Source organism: Stegostoma tigrinum, chromosome 1 (genome assembly GCF_030684315.1).
Source record: "Stegostoma tigrinum isolate sSteTig4 chromosome 1, sSteTig4.hap1, whole genome shotgun sequence".
Lineage (NCBI taxonomy): Eukaryota > Metazoa > Chordata > Chondrichthyes > Orectolobiformes > Stegostomatidae > Stegostoma > Stegostoma tigrinum.
The window spans coordinates 18,013,933-18,041,732 of record NC_081354.1 but is presented as its reverse complement, the minus strand read 5'-3'; the positions used below and the strand labels follow the sequence as shown (position 1 = coordinate 18,041,732).

Sequence of the window (27,800 nt, the reverse complement as noted above, 5' to 3'; positions counted from 1 at the left end):
TACTTCTCTGTTGCAATATCTAATTATTGACATTACCTTTGTCCTCTTATCCAACCCTACCTTGAATAGTGATATAGGAAGGCATTTTGAACAAAACAACTTATTTTTATGTGGTGCCTTTCTTGACCTCAGAGTATTACATAGACTTGACATTCAGTGTAAGGAGCGAAAGACCACTTTTGTTATGTAGGAGCCTTTAAACCTTCCACGTCCCCATGTCCTCAAGTTATAAGGGTTTGTATTGGGTGCAGTGCATTCTAAAAACATTATACCCAGTTCTAACCTACTTATATCTATCTGATCTTCGGAGTGTTTGCCAACTAATTTGCTTCTGTGAGGTGGATTATGTTTATTTAAGTTTTGGAATAGGGCTTTATGCTTCTGATTTAACCTCCATTTTACATTTCATGTTGTTGTGAGGGCACTTTCATTATTCATATAATTTAAAACCTCACATCTAAGGAATTGTGTAGAATATGCTTGAAGTCACATGATTTAAGCCAACTCCTTGAACTTGTTAATTGGAAATCACATTTCTTCAGTGCACTATTTGGACTTAATGGAAGCCACACTTCTGAGTTTATGGCTGTCAGGAGTCATGGCTATTTGATATAGCTTTCGAGTTTAGTTTGTGTGTAGTTTGTGAAGAGATGAAGTCCCCAGCCAAGCATAGCCTAGCCTTTGCGACATTTCTGAGAAATCTTCTTGAGATACTAATCAGAGAGCTAAGATATTGAAACAGCTGTTCTTCCTGAAAGGCTGCGAGAAGACTTTATCCGGACATTTCCTGAACAAACTGCATCTGGAGAGATCCTCAGGAATAACTATATTTATTTAGTGGAAACTATTTGTGTCTACTGACCGTCGTCTAAATGTGGAAGGACGTCAGTCTGAAAGTTATCTGGAATATTTCATATCTCTTTTTCTTACATATACTCATTTTAACAAAGATTTGGCCAAAAAGTGTTTTTTTTTTCTGAAGTTAATCTCTGCAGAAAAGGTTTCTTTTTCTTTCCTTCTTTTAGCTGTTGTGTTTGTGTGTGTGTGTGTGTGTATGTTTATGTTTCGAAGGGTAAGTATTTATACTTTCAAATTTCAAAATGCCTGTCAACCTGCTTTGCATCTTTTGTTGATTGGTCTTCTGGGTGAGTTTGCTTACTACAGGGTATTTACTTATGTGGCAATTCTTAGTTTCTTATGTTACAGAAATAACATATCAGTGAGTATTGTAGCCTTGAAGAATTCAACATATGTTTATTACAGCTAATTATTTTATTCAAAGTCACAAGCGCATAAATGCCTAAGTTAACATTATGTTAGAACTTTGCCACTGGAAGTAGGCTTCCATGTTGTATATCATGCTGTAAGTAACCTGAGAGAAGGTGTGAAATATAAAAACTTTATACCCTTAGTTTGTGTGCTACAAAACAGTCATGATATTGTTAGATTGCCTCATAAAGGTATTCTGACTGTGATTTATTTTGAAAAGATGGTCAATCATTTTGTTTACTAATGACGCCTGATGGATTTTTTTTCTGAACTCAATATAGATGAAGTACTTATTTAGTAATGGATAAACCATTTCAATATATTTTCAGACCAGTGGGATAGAGAAACTAGATACAGACGGCTCCAAACTTCGACTTAACAATTCTGGGTAACTGGGTTTCCGAACCAGAATCACGCCTCCCTAACTTTTGGGTTTCCTCTGGGTGCTCCGGTTTCCTCCCACAATCCAAAGATGTGCAGGCCAGGTGGATTGGCCATGTTAAATTGCCCGCAGTGTTCAGGGGTGTGTGGGTTATGGAGGAATGGGTCTGGGTGAGATGCTGCAAGGGGAGGTGTGGACTTGTTGGGCCGAAGGGCTTGTTTCTACACTGTAGGGATTCTATGATTGCCATCTCTCACAACCAATGTCTTCAATCCCCACTTTCTTCATTAGGCCCCTGACTGTATGATCAGTGCTCTGTATGCTTGCGTGTACCTACACCATGTGGACTACTACACTTTAAAACGGCAGGCCATCACCAGTTTTCAAGGGTAGGTAAGGATAGAGAAATATAACCTGGCCTAGCCAGTGATACTCACACTAATTTTATTTTAAACCCAAGGTCCACAATTCACAATCTCTCCGTTCATGTTTTTGCCTTGGTCCTGAAGGCTGGCTTCTTAAAGGCCAGTGATCTCTTCATCCCCTTGCTGGCTGCACACAAGTGGAAACAAAGCATGTTAATATCGGCCCACTTTATAATTCAGCAGAACCAAAGGCAACCCCATATTTCCACAAAACTGCACCTTCCACCCCCTTTGCAACGTAACAACTGGTGTCTCATTCCTGGCTCATCCGTGAACCTTGGATGTGACTAATTTTCCAGTTTCACGTTTCTTTTGCCTTGTCATCCCTAACCTTGAAGGCACGCTGTTACTCCCTGCTATCATACCATCTCATCCTGCTTTATTCAGTCTCCCTGTATAACTGACCATTTCCTCAGAAAGCGAATGCAGCAAGGCCCATCCTTAGACTTGAAGTACCCACAGCCATGGAAAGACCCTGAATATACACACTCCATCCCTCTGACTGATTGTGCCCTCTCCACCAAATAGATCTTACAGGGCAGCCCCGAGTGACAACAGCCCATTCTCAGACTGAATCTTCACGATGGCCCACCAGCAAGTTCCAGACCGATTTTGGTTATCTTCCAGGACTGACAGTAACCCAATCTCTGGACTGAAATGATGCTAATCCCTAAACTCAGAGCAGATCAATTGCATAACTGGCTGACCATGAACTCTCAGACAGAAAATGATCCAGCCCTTGGACTGATTGCCATAGTCTTGCCCTGACTAACTGGAGATCACTCTAGCCCCATTAAACTTGCCCCCTCTTTAATTTCCATACATCCCATACTTTTCTGGTACACACAGTGTGTTTGTTGTTTGAACTGCTGGTACATTAATGTTGACATAGCATTGTTTTATAGTGTCATGTCCTCTGCACTTTCACATTGACACTTCACAGTTTCCTACAGCCACATGTTGCTGCCTTTCATTTGCTGTGAAAGTGACCCTCTCAGCCACAAGCTACCTGTTTACTCTGTCTTACATCACCTAGAGTCTAGGGATGCTGCCTGATTCGATCTGCTAAAGTGAGAAACTGAAGCCTTTCATAATCTTTTTTCCCGTTGGGGCAATCTGTGTACCAGCAGATTCAAGAACAGCTTCTTCCCTGCTCTCATTAGACTTCTGAACAGACCTCTCAAATTTGAAATTTAATGCTGATCTCACTCTTTGTGCACCTTCTCTGGAACCGTAAAGTGGTATTCCTCGCTCTCTTCTATTACCATACGCACTGTCTGTATGGTATAATTTGCCTGTACTGCACACAAAACAGAACTTTTCACTGTATCTAGGTACATGTGATAATAATAAATCAAATCAAATCAATGGGCCGGGGACACACATAGCCTGGGCTCCCATGGAGGCATCTACTGCAGGTGTAGAATTGACAGCAAAAGTGGACAGATTTTGAAATTAAGGTATTGAGGAGGTCTTGATGAGGCAGCCCAAGTTATGTACTCATCCACATGGGAGGCCAAAGAGTAAAGTTGACAAGTACACTCTGTAATGATTTACAGAAGTTAATTCTGGTGAGTTGTACAATTAATGAGATGCAATAGGATATCGATAGGCTTTTCACTGCCTGAGGCCAAGAAATTCAAGTCAAAATTTATCTCCATGGAGAGAATCTGATTTTTGGACTCTGGCCCAATAGCCTCATCACATCTGCCATTATTCTCACTGTGTCAGTCAGTGGAAAATCCTGGCATGTGTCTTATTTTTGTTATTTGTTGTGGAGGATATATTCAGCATTTCTTTTAAACTTGAGCGCATATATGTTGAATAATTAAGAAGTGTCTGTGCGTACCAGTATATACATGTGGATAGCACAAAGACCACTCCCTGTAAAATCAGGGGAGTCGAAAATTCAGACAGTTTTAGAATAATGCAACTGTTAATAATAGTTCAGTAAAATTGAAACAGAATAACTAACCTGGATAATTCAGTTAGGCTGTGTGTTGATATAGCGTGACTCCTGACCAGTTACTGGCTTAGCAAGCCACTCTCGCCAATGTTCCAGTAACCCTTGATTCCACCCAGCATTTTTTAACCTGAATTGCACATGGCCCAAGCCATCCTCACGAAACTGGAAAAATGTCCAAAATAGGGCACAACCAACTCTGCTGGGATTGAGGTGCAGCACCAAAAATGAATTTAAGACCAACTTTTACGCAGTCCTGTCTTTATTTCTGGCCAAACTGGCACACTATTGAGAAATTTTGGACAGCAGTCTGGTGTTAGCAACGATTGAACTTCCTTCATGAACCAAGGCAGGTTTTTCCTCTCGTCTGGAGCACGTCCAGAATGGAAAGTGATGTTATTTCCATGAAACAGGTCTTCACAAAGGATTTAAGCCCAGAGGTGCACTGTGGTTGTGGTTCTTTGATACCTCATCCACCATACTAATACCACCTAACGTATAGGCATCTAGAACCCTTGCCTGAATTAGAAATTTGCCTTTTGGCATTAACAGATCTAAGCCTGGTATCTCATTCTAGATCCTGTGCCACAATTGGATTGATTTGAATTCTGGCTTTCAGTGAGCCGACAGCCTTCAGAACAGTTGTATCTACACACTGCCGGGCCAACAGTTTGAACAGGGACTCGTGGAGACCACCCTGAGAAAGATAAGTTTCTCTTAGCTGAACGCAAAGCAGTAAAGACCAATATCGCTCCTCCAAGCTCTGCAACAGCTCTGAAGATGATTGTCGGCTTCCATGACTACTCCAACATCCCGTCCCGATGGTGCCCCATCTCCCACCTGATTGCCCTTTCCTTCTTTGGTCTTGATCCTAACTTCTCTTCCAATTGTCACCTCTTCCTAATTGCTTCAACAACCCTGCTCTCAGAATCTACTAGTTGACCCATGCTTGGTGACGCAGCATACGAGATATCTACAATAGGAGAGTATCCTAGGTGAGAACATGTGAACAATAGGGCGCATCTTAACAAATGGCGTTTGAGGATCCTATTGCCCGACAGTGTCATTGTCAGCTCAATCTTCCAGCAGCTTCCCAACAAAGATAAACTGAAACAGAATTCCTAATTAAGTGGGCATCTGATGAAATGCCCTATTCCAACGAAATCCTGCTTCATTGTGACTCTGCATAGTTGGTTTTGGCTTTGGTTTTGCTAATAGGATGCACAGATTCTGCGCTTTTTAAAAACAACCAAAGGAACAGCGGATGCTGGAAATCAGAAACAAATCAGAAATTCTGGAAAATCTCAGCAAGCTGTCAACATCTGTGGAGAGAAATCAGTTAATGCTTCCGGTCCAGTGACCCTTCTTCAGAACTGGTGTTAGCTGGGAAAAGAATGGTTTTTAGACACAAGAGAGATGTGGGGTAGGGGAGAGAGTAAACAGTAGTTGGAGATGGAGCCGAAACAGAGAGAAAAACAGTCCAATGAAATAAATTGCTGCTAAAGGGGACCAATAGTGACTGACAATGGGTAGTGTGTGGTAACAGCCCGTGTGAAGCCAAGGCCTGTCTTGTGTGGTTGGGGGGAAAAGCATGGGGAAAGATGCTCAATATCTAACATAGTTGAGCTCGATATTAAGTGTAGAAGGCTGCAGGGTTCCCAAGTGGAAAATGAGGTACTGCTCTTCCAGCTTGTGCTGAGCTTTGCTGGAGCATGACAGCAAGCCTGAGACAGAGATATTAGCCAGGGAACAGAGTGGTGCATTGAAGTGGCCGACAATGGAAAGCTCGAGATTTTTATTTAAAGGACATAACAAGGGGCATTCTGTGAAGCAGTCCTCCAGTTTGTGCTGTGTTTCCTGATCTGGAGAAGACCACATTGTGAGCAGTGAATGCAGTCGATTAGTTTGAGTGAAGTGCAGGTGAATCGCTGCTTCACCTGGAAGACATGTTTAGGCCCATGGGCATGGAGGAATTAGGAAACAAATGGGCAGGCATTACACCCTCTGTGGTTGCAGGGGAAAGTGCTGTGGGGTCTGAGGATGTGTTGGGAGTGAAGGAGGAGTGGACTAGGCTGTCTCGGGGGAATAGTCCTTGCGAAACGCTGACAAGGGACAGGATGGGAATATGTAGCTGATGGTGACATCCTGCTTAAAACCTTGTTACTAACATCATAAAGTAAAGATTAAAAATGACACACCAGATTTAGAAATTCTTACATCTGCACTTTGTATAGTAATGTCATTATTGATTTGCAACCCTGAGGTTGCACAGTGAGTGACTTGTAGAGAAGCTCCAAATGCGTCATCCAATATTGCTCCCCTACTGTTACAGTGACTCTGTTAGCCCATTTTTTTTCAAAGGCTGCGCAACACCGCCAAAATAGAGGAATTTGTTCATACATTTGTAGCTTTTACGACCATTAACTTTATTAAACATAGAAGTGATAAGAATAAATGAATTGATTAGTCTCTCTGCCAACATAGGATTATTCCTAAAATGCTAGCTTTTTACATGCACAAGTTGCCATGCAATTCAACCACTTCCTCTATTTCTTTCAGATTTCCAGCAGCCACAGCTTTCCTTTTCACATCAAATGCTGATAAGCTGTTTGACAATTAATAGCTTGCTCTCTGCATGACTGTGTAAATCCCAAGTGCAGCACGGTAAATTGCCAAGATGGGAACGCTGTGCAAGTATATCACTTGCCTGTTAAAAGCTCTATCTTATCACCAACAAATTACTCACCCCTGAACAGAGCTAATGGATTCTATAAGTTGAATTGTATGATGTACCCTGTATCTGAAAGATGAGAGTGAAAATTCTACCTGAAGTATGTTAATAAGTCCAACATGATATCGGACAGCTTCTGCTGCTCAGTTATATGGAGACATTATTCAGACTGAGAAATGTCATTTCAAATTTCTGAGAATATTGGAAGCCTGTGAGAAAATGGAAAGTATTTTAAAATGTAGCTTTGCAATATGTCCAAACTGATCAGTAGGAACACAGAAACATAAGTAGACCATTTGTTCCCTTGTAGCAGTTCCACAATTTGCTAGGATTACGTCTACTTAATACCTAGACGGGGGCAGAAGGCTCACCTCCAGCTCAGGGAAGAAATGGAGGAATGTGGTGTTGCTCTCCTTAGTGAAGGTGGTTGAGAAGAAATTTGATAGAAATGACCAAAATCATGAGACAAGACAAAAGACTAGAGAAAATCTCTTTCATTGGCAGAATGGTCTACAACCTGATGATGCTGATGTCAATGAGTAGCGAAAGAGCAAAGATGACATTAGGAAGACCTTTTATTTTTACACCAGGAGAGATTAGGATCTGAAATACACTACCACTGATGGAGGCCAATTTAATTATGACCTTCAAAAGGAAACTGGACATTGAAAATATATTTCAGAGCTAGTAAGAAAGGGCTGAGGAGTAACAGTAGTCAATAACTAAGAGAAGATATACTGAATGGTCTCAGAGATAATGGGAACTGCAGATGCTGGAGATTCCAAGATAATAAAATGTGAGGCTGGATGAACACAGCAGGCCAAGCAGCATCTCAGGAGCACAAAAGCTGACGTTTCGGGCCTAGACCCTTCATCAGAGAGGGGGATGGGGGGAGGGAACTGGAATAAATAGGGAGAGAGGGGGAGGCGGACCGAAGATGGAGAGTAAAGAAGATAGGTGGAGAGAGTGTAGGTGGGGAGGTAGGGAGGGGATAGGTCAGTCCAGGGAAGACGGACAGGTCAAGGAGGTGGGATGAGGTTAGTAGGTAGATGGGGGTGCGGCTTGGGGTGGGAGGAAGGGATGGGTGAGAGGAAGAACCGGTTAGGGAGGCAGAGACAGGTTGGACTGGTTTTGGGATGCAGTGGGTGGGGGGGAAGAGCTGGGCTGGTTGTGTGGTGCAGTGGGGGGAGGGGATGAACTGGGCTGGTTTAGGGATGCAGTAGGGGAAGGGGAGATTTTGAAACTGGTGAAGTCCACATTGATACCATATGGCTGCAGGGTTCCCAGGCGGAATATGAGTTGCTGTTCCTGCAACCTTTGGGTGGCATCATTGTGGCAGTGCAGGAGGCCCATGATGGACATGTCATCAAGAGAATGGGAGGGGGAGTGGAAATGGTTTGCGACTGGGAGGTGCAGTTGTTTGTTGCGAACTGAGCGGAGGTGTTCTGCAAAGCGGTCCCCAAGCCTCCGCTTGGTTTCCCCAATGTAGAGGAAGCCGCACCGGGTACAGTGGATGCAGTATACCACATTGGCAGATGTGCAGGTGAACCTCTGCTTGATGTGGAATGTCATCTTGGGGCCTGGGATGGGGGTGAGGGAGGAGGTGTGGGGACAAGTGTAGCATTTCCTGCGGTTGCAGGGGAAGGTGCCGGTTGTGGTGGGGTTGGAGGGCAGTGTGGAGCGAACAAGGGAGTCACGGAGAGAGTGGTCTCTCCGGAAAGCAGACAGGGGAGGGGATGGAAAAATGTCTTGGGTGGTGGGGTCGGATTGTAAATGGCGGAAGTGTCGGAGGATAATGCGTTGTATCCGGAGGTTGGTAGGGTGGTGTGTGAGAACGAGGGGGATCCTCTTGGGGCGGTTGTGGCGGGGGCGGGGTGTGAGGGATGTGTCGCGGGAAATGCGGGAGACGCGGTCAAGGGCGTTCTCGATCACCGTGGGGGGAAAGTTGCAGCCCTTAAAGAACTTGGACATCTGGGATGTGCGGGAGTGGAATGTCTTATCGTGGGAGCAGATGCGGCGGAGGCGGAGGAATTGGGAATAGGGGATGGAATTTTTGCAGGAGGGTGGGTGGGAGGAGGTGTATTCTAGGTAGCTGTGGGAGTCGGTGGGCTTGAAATGGACATCAGTTACAAGCTGGTTGCCTGAGATGGAGACTGAGAGGTCCAGGAAGGTGAGGGATGTGCTGGAGATGGCCCAGGTGAACTGAAGGTTGGGGTGGAAGGTGTTGGTGAAGTGGATGAACTGTTCGAGCTCCTGTGGGGAGCAAGAGGCGGCGCCGATACAGTCATCAATGTACCGGAGGAAGAGGTGGGGTTTGGGGCCTGTGTAGGTGCGGAAGAGGGACTGTTCCACGTAACCTACAAAGAGGCAGGCATAGCTTGGGCCCATGCGGGTGCCCATGGCCACCCCCTTAGTCTGTAGGAAGTGGGAGGAGTCAAAAGAGAAGTTGTTGAGTGTGAGGATGAGTTCAGCTAGGCGGATGAGAGTGTCGGTGGAGGGGGACTGGTCGGGCCTGCGGGACAGGAAGAAGCGGAGGGCCTTGAGGCCATCTCCATGCGGAATGCAGGTGTACAGGGACTGGACGTCCATGGTGAATATGAGGTGTTGGGGGCCAGGGAATTGGAAGTCCTGGAGGAGGTGGAGGGCGTGGGTGGTGTCACGGACGTAGGTGGGAAGTTGCTGGACCAAAGGGGAGAAAATGGAGTCCAGATAGGTGGAGATGAGTTCGGTGGGGCAGGAGCAGGCTGAGACGATGGGTCGACCAGGGCAGGCAGGTTTGTGGATTTTGGGAAGGAGATAGAAACGGGCCGTGCGGGGTTGGGGAACAATGAGGTTGGAGGCTGTGGGTGGGAGGTCCCCTGAGGTGATGAGGTCGTGAATGGTGTTGGAGATGATGGTTTGGTGCTCGGGTGTGGGGTCATGGTCGAGGAGGCGGTAGGAGGTGGTGTCGGAGAGTTGGCGTCTGGCCTCGGCGATGTAGAGGTCAGTGCGCCATACTACCACTGCGCCACCCTTGTCTGCGGGTTTGATGGTGAGGTTGGGGTTGGAGCGGAGGGAGCGGAGGGCTGCCCGTTCTGCGGGGGAGAGGTTGGAGTGGGTGAGAGGGGTGGAGAGGTTGAGGCGGTTGATGTCTCGACGGCAGTTGGAGATGAAGAGGTCGAGGGAGGGTAGGAGGCCTGGGGGTGGTGTCCAGGAGGAGGACTTGTGTTGGAAGCGGGTGAAGGGGTCAGTGGAAGGAGGGTTGGGTTCCCGGTTGAAGAAGTAGGCATGGAGGCGAAGACGGCGGGAAAACTGCTCTGTGTCCGACCGTGACTGGTATTCGTTGATGTGTGGTTGTAGGGGGACAAAGGTGAGAACCCCGCCCACGGCCGACGGAACCCCGCCCACGGCCGACGACCTCATCGCTCCGCCCACAACCTCCACAGCCTGCAACCCCAGAGGAGACAGCCACACTGAGCCCTGCCGCATCTTCACCATCCCCCCAGACCTCCCACTGACTGAGGACGAACGGTCAGTCCTGAGCAAGGGGCTCACCTTTGTCCCCCTACAACCACACATCAACGAATACCAGTCACGGTCGGACATAGAGCAGTTTTTCCGCCGTCTTCGCCTCCATGCCTACTTCTTCAACCGGGAACCCAACCCTCCTTCCACTGACCCCTTCACCCGCTTCCAACACAAGTCCTCCTCCTGGACACCACCCCCAGGCCTCCTACCCTCCCTCGACCTCTTCATCTCCAACTGCCGTCGAGACATCAACCGCCTCAACTTCTCCACCCCTCTCACCCACTCCAACCTCTCCCCCGCAGAACGGGCAGCCCTCCGCTCCAACCCCAACCTCACCATCAAACCCGCAGACAAGGGTGGCGCAGTGGTAGTATGGCGCACTGACCTCTACATCGCCGAGGCCAGACGCCAACTCTCCGACACCACCTCCTACCGCCTCCTCGATCATGACCCCACACCCGAGCACCAAACCATCATCTCCAACACCATTCACGACCTCATCACCTCAGGTGACCTCCCACCCACAGCCTCCAACCTCATTGTTCCCCAACCCCGCACGGCCCGTTTCTATCTCCATCCCAAAATCCACAAACCTGCCTGCCCTGGTCGACCCATCGTCTCAGCCTGCTCCTGCCCCACCGAACTCATCTCCACCTATCTGGACTCCATTTTCTCCCCTTTGGTCCAGCAACTCCCCACCTACATCCGTGACACCACCCACGCCCTCCACCTCCTCCAGGACTTCCAATTCCCTGGCCCCCAACACCTCATATTCACCATGGACGTCCAGTCCCTGTACACCTGCATTCCGCATGGAGATGGCCTCAAGGCCCTCCGCTTCTTCCTGTCCCGCAGGCCCGACCAGGCCCCCTCCACCGACACTCTCATCCGCCTAGCTGAACTCATCCTCACACTCAACAACTTCTCTTTTGACTCCTCCCACTTCCTACAGACTAAGGGGGTGGCCATGGGCACCCGCATGGGCCCAAGCTATGCCTGCCTCTTTGTAGGTTACGTGGAACAGTCCCTCTTCCGCACCTACACAGGCCCCAAACCCCACCTCTTCCTCCGGTACATTGATGACTGTATCGGCGCCGCCTCTTGCTCCCCACAGGAGCTCGAACAGTTCATCCACTTCACCAACACCTTCCACCCCAACCTTCAGTTCACCTGGGCCATCTCCAGCACATCCCTCACCTTCCTGGACCTCTCAGTCTATATCTCAGGCAACCAGCTTGTAACTGATGTCCATTTCAAGCCCACCGACTCCCACAGCTACCTAGAATACACCTCCTCCCACCCACCCTCCTGCAAAAATTCCATCCCCTATTCCCAATTCCACCGCCTCCGCCGCATCTGCTCCCACGATAAGACATTCCACTCCCGCACATCCCAGATGTCCAAGTTCTTTAACGGCTGCAACTTTCCCCCCACGGTGATCGAGAACGCCCTTGACCGCGTCTCCCGCATTTCCCGCGACACATCCCTCACACCCCGCCCCCGCCACAACTGCCCCAAGAGGATCCCCCTCGTTCTCACACACCACCCGACCAACCTCCGGATACAACGCATTATCCTCTGACACTTCCGCCATTTACAATCCGACCCCACCACCCAAGACATTTTTCCATCCCCTCCCCTGTCTGCTTTCCGGAGAGACCACTCTCTCCGTGACTCCCTTGTTCGCTCCACACTGCCCTCCAACCCCACCACACCCGGCACCTTCCCCTGCAACCGCAGGAAATGCTACACTTGTCCCCACACCTCCTCCCTCACCCCCATCCCAGGCCCCAAGATGACATTCCACATCAAGCAGAGGTTCACCTGCACATCTGCCAATGTGGTATACTGCATCCACTGTACCCGGTGCGGCTTCCTCTACATTGGGGAAACCAAGCGGAGGCTTGGGGACCGCTTTGCAGAACACCTCCGCTCATTTCGCAACAAACAACTGCACCTCCCAGTCGCAAACCATTTCCACTCCCCCTCCCATTCTCTTGATGACATGTCCATCATGGGCCTCCTGCACTGCCACAATGATGCCACCCGAAGGTTGCAGGAACAGCAACTCATATTCCGCCTGGGAACCCTGCAGCCATATGGTATCAATGTGGACTTCACCAGTTTCAAAATCTCCCCTTCCCCTACTGCATCCCTAAACCAGCCCAGTTCATCCCCTCCCCCCACTGCACCACACAACCAGCCCAGCTCTTCCCCCCCACCCACTGCATCCCAAAACCAGTCCAACCTGTCTCTGCCTCCCTAACCGGTTCTTCCTCTCACCCATCCCTTCCTCCCACCCCAAGCCGCACCCCCAGCTACCTACTAACCTCATCCCACCTCCTTGACCTGTCCGTCTTCCCTGGACTGACCTATCCCCTCCCTACCTCCCCACCTACACCGTCTCCACCTATCTTCTTTACTCTCCATCTTCGGTCCGCCTCCCCCTCTCTCCCTATTTATTCCAGTTCCCTCCCCCCATCCCCCTCTCTGATGAAGGGTCTAGGCCCGAAACGTCAGCTTTTGTGCTCCTGAGATGCTGCTTGGCCTGCTGTGTTCATCCAGCCTCACATTTTATTAACTTTCTTGTAGCTTGACTTTCGTGTCTAATAATAAAGAAGTAACTCATTTTCATTATAGCTTATCACGTCATCAAGACATCTCAATGCTTGGGAATCAATGACTTAATTTGTTGCAGTCATAATTGTAATGTGGCCTGATTTAGCCTCCAGTTTTCCAAGCAAGGCCAAAGAAACAATAAATGATCCAATATTTAGTTAACCTGATTTTTGTGGCAGTTGTTCAGAGAAGTGTGTAATATGCTGGCTGTCCAACCAAGATCATTGTATCTGCTGTACATTGCATTCTGTCGAACTATCATGTGCTCAGCTCTAGACAGTCTTTACTGAACAACTTTATTTTCACATTTCTAACAGAGTGGACACTATGATGAAACACTCAGATCTTGCAATGTGATATTCCTTCCCCATTCAAAAACCCATACATTATTTACACCAAACATTGAAATGTAAAATATTCATAAGCTCCTAAAATATAAAATGATTGAAATAACATCAACAAAAACTAAAAATCTCTCAAGTTGTCTTGCATTGTCTTTATAGTCATTGCAGCAAAAACATAGACGTGACAGATGCTGCCAGAGTAGCTTATGTGTAAAATGATTGTGTGCCATAACAAACCAATATGTGTTTAACAAAATTACTTCATTTGAAAAGAAATAATTAGAAGAACGAAATTTTTCTTCTTTCTTCCAATATACTTATAATTGACCTTCTTTCCCTTTCTATGTCAGTATCTCCTTCCATTTTAATCCACTTGATACTGCTCTGTTAATATGTCTGACCGTGTCAACTTTGAAATTAACCACCCAACTCCACTGAATGATTGGGACTGAGGCATTGATTGATGGGTCTAACTGATGTATTCTGTAGTGCCAGTAAACTTTCAGACTTACTTTTTCTGTCTGGCTTTCACTTAGAACCATAGGAGATATTTAGATGATAAGAATTTTTAAATTTTATTCATTTATGGGATGTGAGCATTGCTGGTTGGCCAGCATTTCTTGCCCATCCATAGTTGCCCTTGAGAAGGTGACGGTGAGCTGCCTTCTTGAACCGCTGCAGTTTATCTGCTGTGGGTTGACCCAAATGCCATTCGGATTTAGATACGGCAAAAACAAAGAAACAGCAACATGTTTCCAAATCAGGATGGCAAGTGGCTTAGAGGGGAACTTGCAGGTGGCAGAGTTTCTCTGTACCTGCTGCCCTTGTCCTCTCGATGGAAGCAGTCATAGGTTTGGAAAATGCTCAGGATCTTTGGTGAATTTCTGCAGCAGGGCTTGTAGTGTATATACACTGCTGCCATTGACTATCGGTGATGGAGGGTGTGGATATGTGTGAATGTACTACCAGTCAAGTGGGTTGCTTTGTCCTGGATGATGTCAAGCATTGTGAGTGTTGTAGGAACTGTACCCATCTAGGCAAGCGGGGAGTATTCCGTCACAATCTTGATTTGTGCCTTGTAGGTGGTAGACAGGCTCTGGGGAGTTACTTGCTGCAGTATTCCTAGTCTCTGACCTGCTCTTGTAACCACTATATTTATGTGGTCAGAAAATTGAGTTTGTGGTCAATGGTAACCCCCAGGATGTTGATAGTGGGGCATTCCATGGTTGTAACACCGTTGAATGTCAAGGTGGTTAGATTGTCTCTTATTGAAGATGGTTATTGACTGGCATTTGTGTGATGCCTATGTAACTTGTCACTCAGCAACCCAAATCTGGATGTTGCCCAGATCTTGTTACATTTGACAATGGACTGCTTCAGGATCTGAGGAATTGTAAATGACGCTGAACATTACGGAACCATCAGTGAACATCCTGACTTCTGACCTTGTAATGGAGGGAAGGTCATTGATGTAACAGCTGACAATGGTTGGGTCCAGGACACTACACTGCGGAACTCCTGCGGAGATGTCCTGGAGCTGAGGTGACTGACCTCCAACAACCAAAACATCTTCCTATGGGCAAAGTATGACTCCAACCAGTAGAGAGTTTGCCCCTGCCCACCCCCCTCACCCCCACCCCTGATACCCATTGATTCCAATCTTGCTTGGGCTCCTTGATCCCACACATAGTTGAATGTAGCCTTGATGTCAAGGATTACCACTCTCCCATCACCTCTGAAATTAGGTTGTTTTTTCTACATTTGAACCGAGGTTGTGACGTGGTCAGGAGCTAAGGGGCCCTGGTGGAGCCCAAACTGGGCATCACTGAGCAGGACATTGCTGAGCAGATGCTGCTTGATAGCACTGTTGATGACACCTTCCATCGCTTTACTGATGATTGTGAGTAGAATAATGGGTCAGTAATTGGCCGGGTTGGGTTTGTCCTGTTTTTCGTGTACAGAATTTCCACAATGTCAGATAGATGACAGTGTTATACCTATACTGGAACAGCTTGGCTTGAGAAACAGAAAGTTCTAGAACACAAGTCTTTCAGTACTATTGCCAGAATGTTGTCAAGGATCATACTTTTTGCAGTATCCAGTTTCTCCAACCATTTCTTGATATTAATTGGAGTGAATTGAATTGCCTGAAGACTGGCATGCGTGATGCTGGAGACCACTGGAAGAAGCCAAGATGAATCATCCACTTTCGGCACTTCCGCCTAAAGATTGCTGTGAATGCCGTATCTTTTGCCCCGATGTGTAGGGTGCTTTCATCAGTGGGAATATTTGTGGGCCCTCATCCTTCTGATGAGGTTTTTATTTGTCCACCATCATCCATGACTGGATTTGGCAGCACAGCAGATCTTACGTCTGATCCATTGGTTGTAGGATCACTTAGCCCTGTCCACCACTTGTTACTAATAAAATTTGGCTTCCAATAGACCTGTTTGGTAGCTTCATCAGATTGACAATTCCATTTTAAGGTATGCCTGGTGCTTCTGGCATACCCTCCTGCACTCTCCATTGTACTAGGGTTGATGACCTGGCTTGATAGTAGTGGTTGAGTGAGGGATATGCTGGACCATGAGGTTACAGACTGTGCTGGAGTACAGTTTTCCTGTTGATAGCCCACAGGCCCTCATGGATGCCCTGTCATGAGTTGCGAAGCATGTCCCGTTTAGCACAGAGACAGTGACACACAGCATATTGGAAGCTATTCTTAATGTGAAGGTGGGATTTCTGCACAAGGACAGTGCAGTAGTCTTACCATTGCTGACATAGACAGTATCTGCAGGTGGCAGTTGGTAATGATGAGGTCAAGAATGTTTTTTCCCCTCTTGTTGGTTCCCTTACCAGCTTCTACACACCCAGTCTTGTAATTATGTCCTTTATGCTGCTTGGCCTGCTGTGTTCATCCAGCCTCACATTTTACCAGCTTGATCAGTAGTGCTGCTACCAAGCACTCTTGGTGGTGGATATTGAAATCCCCCACGCAGAGTATATTTTGCACCCTTGCCACCTTCAGTGCTTCTTCCAAGTGTTGTTTAACATGGAAGAATATACATTTATCAGCAGAGAGAGGGGTGTACGTGATAACCAGCAGGATGTTTCCTTGCCCATGTTTAACCTAAAGCCATGAGACTTCATGTGGCATAATGTGTATGATGTCGAAATATTTTAATGTCTTATTTTGGATATTTGTATTTTGAAATAGTGGCATTTGGGTTTGTTGTATGCTGACAGGTTTGAAGATGATCTTGCAGGTATTCTTGTAGCCAGAGTGCTTTTTTTCTTCTAAAATCAATGAGAGAGAAATAATTTTGAAGGCTAATGGAATTTATTTTACGTTAGGAGAGCTTATAAGTGAAGAAATTGAACAGTGTAATGCATTTTGTTTTAGACAGAAGTCTCTGGAATTTTTTTTTAAAGAGTAAACACCAAATAGCTTGTCATAAAAAGTTTGGGGTTTCAGTTCAACAGCTTATAGAAGCCTTGGTTGAAGCTAAATATGCAAAGTAGTTGTCTCTGAAAAAACAGAGGTAGTTTAAGACTGTTAAGAAAGAGATTACCTTATTTTTATGAGTTTAGTTTAAAAGGTCCAGACCAGATAAGTTCATTTAAGCCCTAAGGTTTGAGGCTGAGGAAGTCTAAGATAAGTGTGTAAAGGATACAGGACGAGGCTATCAGATCTCAAAATGGTGAATTGAAGTGACAGCCAGTTAAGCCTGATAGATGGGGGAAGAAAGGAAATTGTCTCTGGTGTGAGAACTATAAAGGAGTGTTGTTGTGATTAAAGGGACTGCATTTTACAATGTATTTGGGAATGCTTAAACTTAGTAAATAGTTTGGTTTATACTATTTTACCTTCTTTTGAAAATAAACCTCAGCTTTGTTAAACATGAACCTGCACCAGTGTGTGTTTCTTATTCAGTGAAAAAGACAAAAATTTTTGAAGCAAAAGTAAAGGATTCACCAAGCCAGATTTCAGTCTGGGATCTGATACGTCCAGTAATAACATTAGCTGGGGCCATAATAGAATTGACCATGTAGTCATGGTCATATTTCAACTTGCGAGCAAATGATTTAAATAATATGATGGAGTCTGTTTCCAGTCTTCATTGAACGCACCTAGTCTCTTTATAATAATTCCAATCATGTACTTTTCCTCCATCACCTTGGCAGTTTTTTTCACCATGATCTTCTGATTGCCACTGAACTCTCCAAGTGCCATGTCAAATAAATGAAGATCCATCTTCACTTTGCCTTTCATTTCTCTTTCTTTCCCAATGATGGGAGACTTAAGCAAGTTAAATCCTGTCCGAGCAGCATGCTTAGTTTCTAACTAGTAAGGTGGGAAACCTAGGCATTATTAGGTAAGAGAACAAAAGATTTTCTTCCTTGTGTTGAAGTAAAGCATTGAAATTATTGATTAGCTTGTCATCTAGAAAGTGTTTCTGGAAAGACCACTTCACAAACTGTACATCCCCATGTATAGTGCAATTCAGTGTTGGGTAATATTGTGATATTAGTGTGTGATAAATTTCAAACTGTAGACTATTATCTAGCACTGACATCTCTGGCAATACACTAATTACAAGCTAACGTCAACTTTCCTGCTCCGCTGATGCTGCCTGGCCTGCTGAGTTCCTCCAGCTCCACACTGTTTTCAAAATCTCAGTAGCTTTGAGACTTGAGGAAGTGAGGACAGGCCGAACATTTGTCCATCTCTTTAAATGTATTCATTCTGAGGATGTGGATTGGCCAGTGTTCATCCCACAACCCTAAGTATCCTTGAGATGGTGCTGGTGAGCCTTCTTATTTAATTGCTGCCATCCATGTGGTGACAGTGTATCCATATCCCATGAACACATGAACTTACCATAGCAATCAGCCAAATCAGGTACTCTTTCCTTTCCAATCCAAAGAAATCCACATAAACCTGTTCTCACGGTTTTCTTCTGTGCAATCATAAAATTAAAGGAGTAGTGGTTGCATCTTTTCTTATTCTGAGAAAAACTTCACAACTTTTCACCACCTCTTTTACACCTCTATCTACACTTACATATCAAAAATATATTATTGCTACTTCTTTCATATAAACCAACTCCATATGCTCTTGATAAAGTCCTTCTCACTATCTATTTCTAATCCTTGACTAAATAATGATTATTTAATGACTGAGAACTCCACCTTGGTCTAATTTCAATTCATATTAAAATATTCCTGCAATTTCTCACAATTACACTCTTCTGGCCAACCGCACGTGACATAATTGAGCACATTACTGGACACCATTCCTCACAAGTCATTCTCCTAACTTAACCTGGGTCTAACTGCCTCCTGTTCACCATCGATTTCCAATCCCTGTATACCTCCATTCGCCACAAAAATGGTCTGTGAGCTCTTGGCTTCTTCTTTGTCCAAAGGCCTGAACACACTCCATCTACCTCTAATCTCCTTCGCCTGGCTGAATTTGTTCTCTCTTTGAACAATTTTTCCTTTAAGTTGTCTAATTTCTGCTAAGTCAAAGGAGTGGCTCTGGGCACCTGCATGGCCCCCAGTTATGCCTGCCTTTTTATGGGGTATGGGAAACAGTCCTTGTTCCAGTCCTACACTTGCTGCCTCCAACAACTCTTTTCTCTGTACATCAACAACTGTTTTTGTGCTGTTTCAAGCTCCCGCCAGGACCTTAAAAACTTGTTCATTTTGCCTCCAATTTCCATCCCTCTATAATTTTCATATCTTCCATTTCTGACACTGCCCTTCCTTGACCTCTCCATCTCCATTCTGGGGAGTAAACTGTCCATTGAGTCCCATTGCTACCTTCACTACAGCCTGTCACACTCTGCGTCCTGTAAGGACTCCATCCCATTCTCCCAGTTCCTTCGCCTGCTTCACATCTGTTTGGGTGATGACACTTTCCAAAGTAGCACGGCTACATGGCTTTCTTCTCCCATAACCATCATTTCCAGCCAACTGTGGTTAACACTGCCCTCAACTGCACCCGACTTATCACCCATGCTTCCTCCCTTGCCCCTTCCCATCTCTCTCGACAGCGTGATCGTGTTCCTCTTGTCCTCACTTATCATCCCTCCAGCCTCTGCATTCAAAGGATCGTTTCAGACAACTCCAACAGAAGGGTACCACAAAACGCATCTTCCCCTTACTCCCCGATCTGCACTTCTCAGGGTTTGTTCTCTCTGGAGCATCCTAGTTCATTCATCGACCGCCAACATTATCCTGCTTTCCCATCTAACCACAGAAGGTGCAACACCTACCCCTTGACCACCTCCCCAGCCCCCACCCAAGGGCCTAAACAGTTCTCCAGGTGAAGCAGCTTTTCACCTCCAATCTTATGAACTGTATTTGCCACACTCAATGTAGCCTACTTTACATTGGAAAATCCAAAAGCAGAGTGGGTGACCACAAACCAGTTTGTGCACAAGCATGACCCCCGACTTTCCCATAGCCACTTATTTCAACACAGCGTCCTGCTCATACTTGTTTGTCCTTGGCATGCTGCAGTGCTCCAGTGAATCACAGCGTTAACTGGAGGAACAACATCTCATCTTCAGACTAGGCATTTTACAGCTTTCTGGAATTAATTTGAGTTCAACGCCTTCAAATTGTGAACCAGCTCCTAATTCTTCCCTTTCTTTTAGCTTTACTTGTTATATTCTCTGTCACCATGTCCTCTCTCCCCTTCTCCCATCCCAGTGGGACTGTCTGTTCCTACAAGTCTGACAGACATAACATTGTTCTGCCATTCTCGCATTCTGATCACTTAATTTGAACTATCAACATCTTTTCTCCACCAGCACGCTACACCCCACAACCACCTCACCCCCCCAACTATAGCATAAATGCTGCCTCCTCCACACTTCACTTCAGCTCTAATGAAGACTCACCTAGATTTAATGTTGGCTTGCTGTTTCTCCATGGATGCTGTCTGACCTGCAGCGATGTCCAACATTTGTTATTTTTTTAGTATCTGGCAGGTCATTTGTGGATGTAAAGTAATTCTCAGATACCTCAATGGTTAGAAATGGATCATTCTTTATCGGAAATCTGAAATAGGGCAGTATTTACATGATCTACTAATTTAATGATATTTGCTATCATTTTGAAGAGCTATCAAAATCACTCTGATTTCTATAGCAGTGCTGTAGCTAGGGTAATTATTCTTCCCTTTGAATGGAATACCGTCAGGGCTTCATGGTCAATTAACACAATGGCCTATCCACCAGACAAGTATTTGTGGATCAAAGTAATGCGATAAATGATAACTGATGCCTGTTTCACAACTTGAGCCATTTTGCTCTGTTATTGTTAAAGTACATGAAACATTTGCTATAGGGTTTTTACACTAACTTCAATTATTAAAATAAAACCACACCTAATCCTATGGTGAGTAATCACATGCTAAAATCTAGCTGTATCTTGGGATTAGAGAAGGTCAAAATAGATTTTCAGTGCTTTCTTCTCCTTGCACTTTGGCTCAGTGCCTTTACTCAAAACCACACCGACAAGAGAGTTTCTTTAATTGAGAATGTGTTCTGCAGCAGACTCACTTACAAATGGTTTCCCTTCATGGATTGCAGTATCCTGTGAAATTTCATTCTTAGTTGTATCATAATCGGAACCCAGAGTTTCATTAGTTTCAACATATGATTCTCTTGTTTATGGTGTTCGGAGGAGTATTTATCCCTCAATCATTTAAAAGAAAGAGAAGATTTTGTAATTATTACATTGCTTTTTGAGCGAGCTTGCTGCCTACAAATTGTCTGCAGCTTTTCCTATGTTCTAACAGCAAAGGCACTACAAAATATGTGAAAAGACAAGTGGTGAGGAAGGCACCAAGAATCTGCTGAGAGGTATAGACAGGTTGCAAAAACTAAGATACAACGTGGCACGACCAAATCTCCCTCATTTCAATACACTCCAACATAGAAGGCCATCAGTTTGACTGGGACGAAGTTACAGAGCTAGGACAAGCAAGACAAAGACAAGCGTGAGAATTCCTGGAGGCCTGGTTTTCAGCCACCAATGCAATTAACAAACAGGTTGAAATAAACCCCATCCACCTACCTCTACAGTACAAAACAGGAAACAAGACTGCCTACCATGACAGACTAGACCATATAAATTCAAAGCAGGATCGAACAACAGCACTTCAATGGAGTCTACTCAGCACTGATGATGTCACCTAGAAGGGAGATGAAACATTTGCATGAAAACCAGTCAGCTTAGCGAACCAACCCCCTACAACACCAACCACAGCCCGAGCTACAGATCGTCCTTAAAACATTAGTCAAACACCTTGCTGTGGGTGTAAAGTCACATATAGGGTGGAGCAAGTAACAGTGGTACTTTTCTTCCTTAAAGGATGTTAGTGAACCAGTTGGGTTCATGTACAACTGCGAAGCTAAATGGATCGTTGGCATTTAGTTCAAAGGGAATTGAATACATACGCAGTGAGGTTTTGACAAAAGTGTACAGTGCACCAGTCAGACATAAGTAGGAATACTGTGAACAGTTTGAATCCATCATCTGAGAAAGATATACTGGCACTGGAGAAGTTTCACTAAGCTTATACCAGGTATGGGCTGTTGAGGCCAAATTGTTAAGTACATTCAAGGCTGAGTTAGACAGTTCCTTTATCAGTAAGGGAATTAAGGGTTATGGGGAAAAGACAGGAAAGTGGAGGTGAGGATTATCAATAAGATCAGCCATGATCTAACTGAATAGCATAGTAGTTTTGATGGCTGGATGGCCGACTTCAACTCTTACATGTTATTGTCAATACTGAGACTGTTGCCTATTCCGTCTTCATCTGTCTTGTCGTCATGTTCTTCTGTTGCTTTGCCCTCACTGGCTCACTCTTAATTGCATCCATGCTATTTGTTTCCAAATTCATATTATAACCATTCTCCAAGGAATTGCTGAAAGCAAAACAATTGAGAACTGCTGATGATACAACAATTTATTATTCATCAAATATATATCAAGTGTGCCCAGGTAATATTTTTAAGTCGTGTAGTTATAACCTTAATGGAGTAACCTTTGTTCTGAACCTAGTATTCATTTTTTTCTTTTGTTGTTGAATAAGTAAACGTTTTCTTTTCTCCCATAGCTGACCATGGCATTTTCTCATAACAAGAATTGCACTTGAGAGTGATGTTCGCATGAAGTTGGATTTTATGCTTTCATCCTCCTGTGCCACCTTTTTGCTAAGGGTAGCATTAGTTCCAGCTCTGTGGAAAGTTCAACTCCAGCCATAATTACTACTAGACGTAAGGTGTCCTTGACTTGCTCAAAGAAATCAAAAGACTGACATTTCAAGTAGAAAGACTTTGAGAATCCTAAAAGGTGTCCTGCCTTGAAACTCCCAGTGGATGTAATTAATTATTCTGGTCAACTAGCAGGTTTAGGAAGGAAATGATCTGATATGTGTTCAGAAGCAAGTTGGAGAGGTATTCAATAATGTTTGCTTTGTGCCTTGGGAAAAGTTTCAAAGGAGAACTGAAATCAATCCCTCGTTTAAAGACCTGTAGGTGCTCCAGCTCAAACAGCTGGACCTATTTACAAACAAGCAACCCGACTTCAAGGTAACCAGATACAGATTTGTAATCTAATGAAACGGCTGGATTATACGTATATTAATAAATTATTTCAGTTTGACAGCTTGGGAAAGAGCAGAAAACATGTTTAGATTTTGTACAAGTCTTTTAGTGTTACTAAACATGATATTGCTGTGAGGGGAAATATGTTGTGAAAGCATTAAGTCTTCACCTTTCATCAGGACACAAGCAAGAATGTCAAATTTCAAATGATCATAACCATTTATACTATCGAAGAAAAGGATGCTGATTGGTTGGAAGTTGAGTTTGATTGATCAGCATTGCCATGGAGAAGGAAAAATGGCCGGACTGTGTTAGGAAGCCGATTTTGAAAATTTGAACAACGGATTAAGCGAACTGTTTCATGCTGCTACTCTGCAGTGGTATGTAAGTGGTATACGAGAGGTTGCTGTCAATCCAAAATGACCTATTGTATACCATGCAGTTGAATGGCATTGTGTTCATTTCCAGTGTAGTGCCAGATACATAGTCCGTATGTCCCACAAATTGGCTGATTGAATCAAACAGTATGTTCTTTGAGTTATTTATAGTAGGCAGAGTATAGACTATACTTAACCAAACCACACTACCTAATATCTACAATGAAAGATTTTCCACTCATTTAATACTGCTGTATGAGCATTTTATGTAGAACAAATTAAACACACTTCATTGCACTGTGGAACAATAGGCATGTATTCATTTGTGGACATAACCTGTTTGATGGTGTGCCAGAGTGGGAGATACAAATAATATTTTCCTATGAATAATTGGGTTCATGAGTGTATGAATTAGAAGTCCAAAAGTGGGCTAACAGAACTTGCTGGATATAAAAATAGTAAAAGTTAGAATAAAGGAAACTGAGTGTGCTTATAGTCATATTCTTGTTCATGTAATCGATTTTCATTTCCTTTTTGTAAAATTATTTTGGTTATTCAAAGTATTGTCAACGGAATATGTTGTCTTGTTGAAAAAAATTGTCATCAGGAGGGTATCCATGTTCTTGCCATCATTAGCTTTTAGACAGGGTGTTCGCGATTTTCGGTGACAGCTGAGATATCTCACTGCAAGTCAGAACTCAGAATACCTCCCCTATTATGTAGATAGATCCCAATTGATGGGAGTGAAGTTCTATTATTACTGAAGTTTTAGAGGAATGAACAACCCATATTTTAGGAAATTTGATGTCCCCTACCCTGTAATTCCCAAGCTTGCAGATCAGGATAATAATAAGTAGCTAGAAAATATCTGGGGGGACAAAACCCATAGAACTGCAGATGCTGGAAATCTGCAAAAAAACAGTAACTGCTGGAGAAGCTCAGCAGGTTTGGCAGCATCTGTTAAGAAAAATTAGAGTTAACATTTCAGATCCAGTGATCTTTCTTCAGATTATTCTGAGGCCTAAGGGTTCAGAGGATTCTGCAGAAGGGTCATTGGACCTGAAATGTTAACTCTGTTTTCTCTTACAGATGAGTTTTCCCAGCAGTTTCTGTTTTTGTTGTTTTAGAAAATGTCTGAGCTTGCCCGTCAAATATGAAGTGTCTACGTACCTTGTGCTGCTCCCCTTTTGAAATTAATTCTATTGTTCTTGGATTTACTTATCCTGCTGTTCATTTATTTTTAGCACAACTGCTAAAAGCGAGTAAGGTATGCAGAAAGCTGCTTCATGTATCTGGCAGCTTTTGTCGTGAGTTATTGAATGGGTGTGAAACGTGAAATAGTGCCATTCATCTATCCACTGTTCCACTGACAGTGATGACAAATCCTGTATATGTCTGAAATGGGGCAAGAGGGAAATAATTCATAAATCCAATTAAGAGGGAAGGATGCTTCAAATTATTAGCCCCACAATCCACACCTGAAAACTCATCATCTTATATTTTTACTGATAGACATACAGCATATGCCAAGCTCTGGTATGCTAATTGCTATTTTCAGCTCAAATGCAGCAACAATTCGCCCATCAATATAATGGAACAAGTTGAATGAAGCAATATATCTCAATATTGAGATCAAAATTTTGCCTTGAGATCAAAATTTTGCTGATATTAAAAGATTACAAGCCTCGCAGATATACTACTGTTGTTTATTTGCCACATGACAAATTCGGCAGTTTGACACTAACAGTTCATATCACATTTATTACATCAGAAGGATTTCCTTTATCTCGGTTGGTCAAGTTGAGACAACAAGCCACCATATCCTAATAGGGGATAAGCCACCCCATCTAATGGTAGAGGTGAGGGCGGAGTAGTTTGGGGCTTAGTTTAGATCCATGATTTTCATGGTTTTGAGTCCCATTAAAGTTTTTTTTAAGGTGCAGCCATAACATGTCTGCGTAAAGTTACACTACCACCAGCTTTATATTTCAGTGTGTCTTGCAAAACTCGAAGAATTGCAGCATTTTGCGATTAGTTGGCTCTCTCCTGGAATTGCTTAAAGCTGCTTCTGTTTTTGCGAGTATATATTTGGTGGAATAATTCTGATAGAATGATCTATAGTGGGAGGCTGCCGGTCACAAAATGCATCTTGGGAGGCAGCCCTTTGTGTTTGCCAAGGCACACAAAAATACCACTTTTAAAGTGAGACAAGTAGAGCAGCTTGACCTTCAAATTGTGGTCTCAGAGGTTGACATAGGATCTCAGTGCCTCCAAGACAGTTTGAGTTTTCAAAGGATTGGCTTTTCTGTTCTCTAGCCTGTATCTCTGTTGCTGCTGCTGCCATGTAATGAGCTACTGTTTAATCATAAAATCCCTACAGTGTGGAAAAGGGCCATTTGGCTCATTAAGTCTGCACCAACCCTCTAGACAGCATCCCACTCAGGCTGACCACCCAGTCCCTGTAACCCTGCATTTCCCCTGGCTAATCCACCTGGCCTGCTCCACCATGGATGCTAGAGGCACTTTAGCACAACCAGTCTACTTAACCTGCACACCTTTGGATGCTGGTGGGAAACCAGAGCATCCAGGGAAACCCACACAGACAAGGGGCAAATGTGCAAATTCCACATACTGTCACTAGACAGTGGAATCGAACCCGGGTCCCTGGCGCTTTGAGGTGGCAGTGCTAACCACTGAGCCACTATGCCACCACTTGTTCTCCTCAGGAGAGCAGAGACAGCTCCCTACAAGGCAACTACCTACTTTTTGCTCAGTTGCCAAGCAGACAGCTTCCTGAAGGCACTTTGTGCCTCGGTTTGGGAATCAAGCATGCTTTCTCCCCAGGTGAGACATTTGAATTAATCAATTCCTTTGTTGAAAATCATGTCCAGTGAGTGATAATATTTAAATGTAGGGTTGTGACTAGAAATTAATCCCACATTGAATCCAAAATGATTTTGCAGTAGCACAAGCAATGTAGTATTGCACAGTAAGTTTTTTCTCAGTCTTAAAGGAGGGCGATCTTTCTCAAGATACGAAAGAACATCTTTGTATACGTGTTTTTCATCTCATCAGGCCATCACTATGGTAGTTTTGTAGTGTACCCACTATTGTAATGTTAGAAGCACGAAATCTACTTTGCATGTAGTAAATTCTCACTAATTTTAATTAAATATATCTAATTAAGTCTTAGTGCTGTTGATTGGAGATGAATATCTGCCAAGATAATGTGGGAATGGCCTCCTGGTAGAGATAAAGGAGCCTCCAACAACATGGTGCTCCTTTCATATGTCAGTGAATTGTCTGCTTGGTCTGTGTGTCCATAGCTATGGAATCTCTGAATCAAAGAGCGAAAGTGCAACTATTGAGCTAAATCTGTCAGCTAAATTGCTGCATTTTTAACAAGTTAACATTCAACACCAAAAACCACATGGGAGCTAAGGAGATTTATACAGACCATATCATTGCAGTGCAGCGCTGGAGGAACACAGCAGGTTAGCAACATTATAGGAGCAAGAAAGTCAACGTTTCAGGTTTTCACCCTTCATCAGGACCGGGGAAGGAGACGGGAGCTTGGAAATAAACAGATGGAGGAGGGCGTGTGGCTGGGATTAGGTAATTGGAATGGTGGAAGGTGGATGCAAGTATGGGATGGTGGGGATTGGTCAGATAAGTGGAGCAGATCGGTGGGAAGGAAGGAAGGACAGGTGTGTCAGGTTAAGGAGGTGGGAATGAAAGGGAGGGTGAGACATGGGATGAGGCCGGGGGTGGGGAGATTTTGAAACTAGTGAATTCCATGTTGAGGAGATCGGGCTGCAGGGTCCTGAGGTGGAATGTGAGGTGTTGCTCCCCCAGTTTGCGGGTGGTGTCATTGTGACACTGGAGGTGGCCCAGGATGGACATGTCACTGAGGGAGTGGGAGGGGGGAGTTAAAATGGTTGGCATCCGGATGGTGGTGTTGATTATAGCACGCAGAGTGCAGATGCTCCATGAATCGGTTACCGAGTCTGTGCTTGGTCTCACGGATGTAGAGGAGACTCCATCCGGAGCGATGGATGCAGTAGACCAGGTTGGAGGATGTACAGGTGAATCTGTCTTGAATTTGGAAAGTTTGTCTTGGGCCTCGGATGGAGGTGAGGGGGGAGGTGTAGGGGCAGGAAAAGGTGCCGAGTGTGGTGGGGCTAGTGGGGATTGTGGAGCAGAGGTATCGGGGGCCAGGGAATTGAAAATCTTGGAGGTAGTGGAGAGCATGGATAGTGTCCTGAACATAGGTGGGGAGTTCCTGGACCGGAAAAAAAGACAGAATCTAGGTAAGCTTACATTTCTTGCATTTCCTGCACTTCTGCCCTCAAACATCCTCCCCCCAACAAAAATAAGGACACAGTCCCCCTGATCCTCACATATCACCCCACCAATTTCCACATGCAGCGTATCATCCTCTGCCATTTCCACCACCACAATCCGACCCCACCACCAAAGGGAGAGTTCCCTCCCCACCCCTGTCTGCCTTTCGTAGGGACCGCTCACTCTTCAACTCCCTCATCCATTCCACACTCC

The 27,800-nt window shown here is 44.6% G+C and overlaps 1 protein-coding gene across 2 annotated transcripts in view; it reads left to right on the top strand.

Annotated features, from left to right (window-relative positions):
- Window positions 1-27,800, top strand: part of LOC125458854 (limbin-like) — a 168,337-nt gene that overhangs the window by 95,898 nt on the left and 44,639 nt on the right. The window lies entirely within an intron of this gene.